The sequence below is a fragment of the Lotus japonicus genome, chromosome 2 (assembly GCF_012489685.1).
Source record: "Lotus japonicus ecotype B-129 chromosome 2, LjGifu_v1.2".
Lineage (NCBI taxonomy): Eukaryota > Viridiplantae > Streptophyta > Magnoliopsida > Fabales > Fabaceae > Lotus > Lotus japonicus.
This window is the reverse complement of record NC_080042.1, coordinates 21,725,626-21,733,976: the sequence shown is the minus strand read 5'-3', so window position 1 is coordinate 21,733,976 and position 8,351 is coordinate 21,725,626.

Below are 8,351 nucleotides of genomic sequence, written 5' to 3'. Positions count from 1 at the left end.
TAACAAGGCATAATGAAATCCTTGTGTTGAGTATGCCTGTATTGCATGACAGGTGATACTGTGTGAACTACTTGTATGGCGCGAATGTGATATTATTGTAGGCTAGGATTTTTTTGTTATATATTAATGTCATGGAATCCTAATTCGATGGTGACCTTTACCATTTCAAGCCAAAATTGAAGAGACTTTAGTTTATTTTAATGTTCTTATTTATCATCATTTGTAAAAAAAGTCAAATATAAACCATAGATTCTAACTTATTAAATAAGTAGTCAAACGGGGGGAAGGGTAGCTCACTTGCTGAGCTAAGAGAAATGAAGGGATTGTAGGGTGAAGGGCCAGAATTCAAATCCTGGAGATTTAACTAATTTGCTGACAATTTTTTCTGGTTGTCTCTAATGTCATTATATGCAATTTTTTAATAGGTATATCCTTCCCATATTCCAGATCTTTCAATAGAGGATGGATTTTATCTGGCAGATATAAAGGAAATTTCCCTGAAACTTTCCAAGTCAAAGGTGTCTTGGCTGATTTTGTACTAGATATGAAGATACAAATGGTAAAGTGAAGTACTCTACTGCTTAGCGTACTCAGGTTTTCTTATTTTTGAAATTATAGAACTATTATGGTTTCAATGACTATGAACTCTAATTTCATGGAAATACTTGTAAATTATAAACCATGAAGATCTAATTTCACATTTGTGTATTACTTTCTGGGGCAGAAGCTGACGGATGTGAGGCCGTTTGTGGCAGGTTCCGTTGGGACTATGGACTGAGTCTTTTATTACAGAGGTTGGAAACAGGCTTGGGACATATGTGTCGTGTGATCCTGCAACGTCTTCCTGGCATCGAGTGGATTTCGCCCGAATTTTAATTCGAATGAATCATCCGCTGCTGCAATGTTTCACTATGTCTGTGGATGTCGGGGGAACATCCTCTATTATATTGGTGGAGAAAGATGCTACTACTTATGATTATGGGAAAATGGAAGACATGCCATCTACGCCGGTGAAGGAATATGTATCTGAGGACGACGAATGCTATTATGATGATGATGAAAAGGATTATGAGTCGGCAAAGGACTTGGATTCTAAGGAATACGACGATGAATACAAGGTCAGTGATGGGGGGGAACGTGATTTTGGAACACAAGTCCCTCAAATGATGTTGTGCGGCGGACATGAGGAGATTCCGTTGGTTGAAGAGAGGTTGGAGGGGTCGCCGGCGAAAAACCCTGATGAGGACGCTACATTGATGTTGAATGTTTCTCCAATTAAGTCTAAAACAAAAAAGGGGCAGCAGTTACGTGACTTATTTAAACAAATCAAATACAAAAGGATATTCTTAACAATACTCCTAACTATCGAACTGAGACGGCAGCCTGGTGGGGAAAATTCCCTGAAGGTGGCGATCCCAACACGACCTTGATGTCTGGGGATCGCTCCGGAAAGTTCGGCGCTTGTAAGATCATGTTTTGATCATGTAGTACAACTCTATGTTTTGATGATTACAAGTTAACGTTTTAGTATGAACAATTATGTTACTCTAACGTGTTTTCTGAGTGTGTTCATGACAGCCTCTGACCTTGATATAATCTCATACGAATCAGAAGCATTTTGCTTAAAGAGTAACCCTAGCAACGCAATCTGAACAGTAGAAAAGCTTCAGAAGATCTGAAGATAGTTAAGCTCTGATGTGGACTCAGATCACCCGAAGTTCTGAAGATCGAGACGATCTGAAAATCCAGACGCTCTGAAGGTCCAGAAGCTCTGAAGGTTCAGAAGCTCTGATGGTCCAGAAGCTCTGATTGTCTCGATGCTCTGAATATCCAGAAGCTGAAAAGTGAAGACTCTGAAGTCCAGAAGCAAGCTGGCTCTGAAGACCAAGTGCTTCTCCTCTGGGTTCAGAATCAGAAGTTACAACGGTCAGAGGATCCATGCTTCCCTCTGACTTTGATCAACAAGCTTCACAAGTTCCAACATGAAGCGTCCCTTTGATCAGAAGTCAACAAGGTTAAAGGTCACGTCACTATCCAAAGTACAAAAGCAGTGTACTATCCTGACGACCTAACCCAACGTTCTCAGCCACAGCAGAAGCTGGAAAACCCATATCTGCCTTCCAACGGTAGCATTCTCATGCAACGTTCAAACCCTAATCCTTGGAGTATATAAAGAGGCTGAAGACTGAAAGATGCCGCCTAAGAAACTTATACGCGCAAGCAATATTCAAATCTTCTTAGCAATCTTTCTTCAAATAGAACTAAGTGTGTTTACCATTAGCTTTTCAAGAAGCATTCATTTGTAAACCATATATTCTCAAACTGCTGTTTGTTTTACCTTTAGGAGATCAAGGTTGATCGGATCCTAGAGAAAACTAAGAAAGTGAATCTTAGTGTTAGCTAAGTTAGTGTATTGTTAGTCACTTTGCAGGTAGCAAGTGCAGTTGTAACAAACTCTGATTAGTGGATTGCCTTCATTCTAAGAAGGAAGAAATCACCTAAAAGGTGGACCGGATTAGCTTGAGGGATTTATCAAGTGAACCAGGATAAAATCATTTGTGTGCTTTCCTTATCTCTTATCTCTGCACATTTATCTTGGCGATTGAAGAGAATTGTTTAAATCTCAAGCGGGTTAAGTTTTAAGTTTTAAAACGCTACTCAAACCCCCCCCCCCCCTTTCTATCATTTTTCATACCTTCAATTGATATAAGAGCACAAGTTCTGATTACCACACCTAACAATGTTCAGTGATCCGGGCCGGTGTGAAAAACTGAGATGGCTATAACCAGGGAATCACAAAAAGATGTTTACAGTGCAAAGCCTCCTGTGTTTGATGGTCAAAGATTTGAGTACTGGAAAGACAGGATTGAAAGCTTTTTTCTGGGCTTTGATGGAGATCTCTGGGATATCATTGTGGATGGCTACGAGCGTCCTGTTGATATTGATGGTAAGAAGATCCCCATATCTGAGATGTCCGCTGAGCAGAAAAGACTTTACTCACTGCATTATAAAGCTAGAACTATTCTTCTAAGTGCCATTTCTTATTAAGAATATCAAAAGATTACAGATCGTGAGTATGCTAAGGGTATCTTTGATTCTTTGAAGATGACCCATGAAGGAAACAAGCAGGTGAAGGAGTCAAAGGCATTGTCCTTGATCAGAAAGTATGAATCTTTCCAGATGGAAGCCAGTGAGTCCATTGAGGACATGTTCTCCAGATTTCAGTTACTCATTGCTGGAATTAGACCCCTCAACAAGAGCTACACAGCTACTGATCACGTCATAAGGATTCTTAGAGGTCTTCCTGAGAGCTGGATGCCTTTGATAACTTCCTTGGAGCTTACAAGAGATGTTAATCAGATGAGTCTGGAAGAACTCATAAGCATACTGAAGTGCCATGAACTGAAGCGTGCTGAACATCAAGATCAGAAGAAGAAGTCTATCGCCTTGAAATCCAAATCAGAAAAGGCTAAGGCTCTTCAAGCAGAAGCAGAAGAATCTGAAGAAGCATCTGAAGATTCTGATGAGGATGAGTTGTCTCTGATCTCCAGAAGGCTCAACCGCCTCTGGAAGCACAGGCAGAGCAAGTTCAAAGTCTCTAGAAAGGCTAAAGTAAAGTATGAATCTTCACCTGGTTAGAAGAAGTCTTCATCAAAGGAAGTCACATGCTCTGTATGCAAGGAACCCGGGCACTACAAAAATGATTGTCCAAAGCTGAAAAAGGACAAGAAGCCAAAGAAGCATTTCAAGGCTAAGAAAGGTCTGATGGTGACCTTTGATGAATCAGAGTCAGAAGATGTTGACTCTGACAGAGAAGTTGTGGAAGGACTCATGGCCATTGTCAAGGACAAGCAAGAAGAGTCAAAAGAAACAACTAACTATGAATCTGCATCAGAGGAATACATAAACTCTGATGATGAAAATGAGGTATTTGCTTCATTCTCAACCTCTGAACTTAAATATGCTTTGTCTGATATCATGGATAGATATAACTCTCTATTGACTAAGCATAAAGGTTGAAAAAGGAATTTTCTACTTTCACCAAAATTTCTACTTAACATGATAAAATTATTTCTGAGCTTAAAGAAAACAATCATGCCTTAGTAAACTCTAACTCTGTGCTTAAGAACCAAATTACTAACTTAGAAGAAGTTATTGCTTGTGATGCCTCTGATATAAAGAATGAATCTAAATATGAAAAATCCTTTCAAAGATTCCTAGCTAAAAGCGTAGATAGAAGCTTGATGGCTTCAATGATCTATGGCGTAAGCAGAAATGGAATGTGTGGCATTGGCTATTCTAAACCCAGTAGAAATGAGCCTCCTATGCCCAAGGCTAAACCTCTGCATGAACATTTTGTACCCTCTGGTACTATATTGCTTGAACTATTACATGCTATATCTGCTGACCCCCCCTCAGAAAAAGGGAACCTTCTCTAGCACAAATATCATGCTAAAATTCCTTTACACTGTCATGTCGAGAAACCCAAGGTCATCAGAACCTCTGGGGTAACTAACAAGAAAGGACCCAGAAGATGGGTACTTAAGGATAAGATTGTCTATGTTGCAGATATCCTTGATCGCTCCACTGAAACACCAATCATGGTATCTGGACAGTGGATGCTCACGTCACATGACGGGAAAAAGGCGTATGTTCCAAGAGCCAAAACTTAAGCCTGGAGGCGAAGTTGGCTTTGGAGGAAATGAGAAGGGTAACATTGTTGGTTCTGGTACTATTGGTGTAGAGAATAGTCCATGCATTGATAATGCTCTGTTAGTAGATGACTTAAATCATAATTTATTGTCTATAAGTCAATTAGCTGACAAGGGTTATGATATTATCTTCAATCAAAAGTCCTGCCGGGATGTAAGTCAGATCGATGGCTCTGTTCTGTTTAACAGCAAGAGGAGGAACAACACCTATAAGATCAGATTGTCTGAGTTGGAAACTCAGAAGGTGAAGTGTCTTGTTTGAGATTGGGATCGTCTGTGTTCTTGGATGGTTGACCAAGTTCCGGTGATGGTTGGATTTTTAAATGCTGAAAAAGATAAGTGTGTTGAAGCTGCCACTCAACGCTTCAGAAGAAGAAAAGCTCTGAATGAACAGCTGATGAGAGAACAACTCTATACTGTTATTGAAGAAACCAGAAGGAAGAAATAACAAGAAGAAGAAGCTGCACGGATTGAGGCAGAACAACGTGAAGCTGCAACATTGCAAGCTCTGGAACAAGCAGCAATATTACAAGCTGAAGCTGAGGCCCTAAGAAATGAAGCACTTAGAATTGTTCCAGTTACTGATGTTGCTTCCACATCTGCTCGAGTTCCTCACTCTGATGAAGCTACAACGTCTGCTCAACCTCAGTCAGATTCAAGGATTGATATCATTGAGCAAAGGCTCAACTCTCATGAAGTTCTTCTTCAGAGTTTGAAAGAAATGTGCACAGAACTGCTTCGGAGGACACCTAAACCCTAGTTTTAGGAACTCTCTTCTCTTCTATTTTGATCTGTGTTGATTTATTTTCTTTCTGAATTATTTTTTGTTTACGTCTATTTGTCTTGAACTATGTTTATTTACCTTTTTCGTGTTATTCTATTATCATTTTCATTATGTGCTGCATAATACTTGTTCATCATAAAAATTTATTTCCACGCATTCTCATTAACTAACAAACAAACTTTTATTCATTAATAACAAATTGCATTCTAAGAATTGCTACATTAAAAGGGAGGATTTCTCCTCATTTCTCTACACTGCCTACGCATCGGTGCTTTCCCAAGCTCCAGACGATGTTGCCTATACTCTAAGAGGACTAAGCTCTGGCGCAGCTCCTGCCTCTGAGGACCCGCCGCCACCGTCTCCAGAGCCGCCTCTATTGCTCTGATTTCCTCATACAGCTCCAGCTCCTTCTGAAAGCAGACTTGCATTTCCTCCACGAATATGAGGAAGCTCCTAAGGATGATTTCCATTTCTGGACTTAGGCTCATGCCTAATAGCTGGTTTGTAAGGGTATAAACGCTAGGTTCCTCTAGATGGCGTATGTTGATGAAGAGATCTTCATCAAAGGATTTCCTTCTCAACTGCTCGATGCTTGCAATGAAGAATGCCATTGAAATTTCAAGATCAAGAGAAAATGAGATGTGAAGACTGATATGGTTTAACTGCTATTTATAAGTTCAGTTCAGTCTAAAGAAGTTAATGCTGAAGTAGTTTCTCGAGGTTTATTAATTGGTAACAGAAGTTTACCTTAATTCCTTGGCTGGTGGTAAACGTTCAACCTCTTCATTTAATCTTCTGCATATGCATTAATTAAATACGTTTTCATTAATTTTTTCGTTTCTCCATTTTTTTAAACTTAGACCTTCTCTAAGGGGGAGTACCTTGTACTTCAAACTAAGTTTTTCACACCCAATGCTTTTTTCTTATGACAAAAAGGAGGAGTATAACCCAGTTTTTGATGTGAAACCTGTGCTAGTATGATTTTTTTTCTTTTAGAGAATTTAAGAGTTCCACTCTTATGACCATAGATTTGTCACTGGGCAAATACAAGGAATACATTTTCACTTCCTCTGAAGTGATACTAGTTCACTCCGATACCTTTACTCTGCTCTTGATACTTATGCGCTCTGATTATCTCACTTTGTCTGTCATTAATTATCACTCTGAACTCTTATGATTTAGCTCAGAATCTAGATATTACTAATTTTTTCATTAAGTCCTAGATTCAGGGGGAGCTAAGCTCAGAATCAAGCTGTGACTTGGATTCAGAATGGGCCACATAAACCATTCACCTCAGGATAATTTTTTCTCTATTCTCTAAACTCTGAGTGAATTTAGTTCATTGATTAAGAATTGTTCATCAAAATACTTGGTTTTGTCATCATCAAAAAGGGGGAGATTGTAAGATCAAATTTTGATCTAGTAGGACAACTCTATGTTTTGATGATTACAAGTTAACTATTAAGTATGAACAATTATGGTACTCTAACCTTGTTTTCTGAGTGTTCAAATAACAGGCCATGACTCTGGACCTATCTCACAAGAATCAGAAGCACAATGCTCAAAGAGTAACCTCTGCAATGCTTTTTCATGTACTATGTTCAATCTGAACAGTAGATCAAGCTTCAGAATATCTGAAGATTACAAAGCTCTGATATGGATTAAGCTCACTAGAAGCTCTGAAGGATCAGATGTTCTGAAGGACCAATCGCTTTGAAGGATCAGAAGCTCTGAAGGATCAGACGCTCTAAAGGATCAGAAGCTTTGAAGCATCAGAAGCTGAGTAGTGAAGACTCTGAAGTACAAGAGTAAGCATGCTATGAAGACCAAGTACTTCTCCTCTGAGTCCAGAAGCAGAAGGTACAAAGGTCAGAGGATCCAAGCTTCCCTCTGACTCTGATCATCAAGCTTCACAAGTTCCAAGATGAAGCATCACTCTGATCAGAAGTCAACAAGTTTGAAGGTCATGTCGCTATCCAAAGTACAAAAGCAATTGTACCTTTCCTGATGACCTTACCTAACTGATTCAGCCATAGCAGAACCTGGAAATTCCAGATCTGTCCTCCAACGGTAGCATCTCCATGCAACGTTCAAACCCTAATCCTTGGAGTATATAAAGAGGCTAAAGATTGAAAGATGCGGGCTAAGAAACTATTCACGCGTAAGAAATATTTCAAATCTTCTTTGCAATCTTTCTTCAAATAAAACTAAGCGTGTTTACTATCAGCTATTGAAGAAGCACTTATTTGTAAACCCAAAAACATTCAAACAGTTGTTTGATTTACCTTTAGGAGATCAAGGTTGATCGGATCCTAGAGAAGACTAAGAAAGTGAATCTTAGTGATAGCTAAGTCAGTGTATTGTTAGTCACTTTGCACAGGTAGCAAGTCCAGTTGTAACAAAACTCTGATTAGTGGATTGCCTTCATTCTAAGAAGGAAGAAATCACCTTAATGGGTGGACTGGAATAGCTTGAGAGATTTATCAAGTGAACCAGGATAAAATCATTTGTGTGCTTTCCTTATCTCATATCTCTGCACTTTTATCACTGTGTTCGAAGAGATTTATTTAAATCTCAAGTGGGTTGGGTTTTTAGTTGTAAAACGCTATTCAAACCCCCCCTTTCTATCGTTTTTCATACCTTCATCAATAATCTCTTGAATGCATGCCAGTGTTTGGCTTTCTTCTTGCACAACGGTAGTTGGTAAGGATTAAGGGACTTGAGATTTGATTGACTTGTTTTCTATCACTTAGGCATAAGGGTGGGAACTTATTGTGTTGGCCTGAACATAGAAGCTTCATTCTTCAATTGAATTGACTAGGTACTAAGGCATTGCTTAGCAACTGAAATTGAAT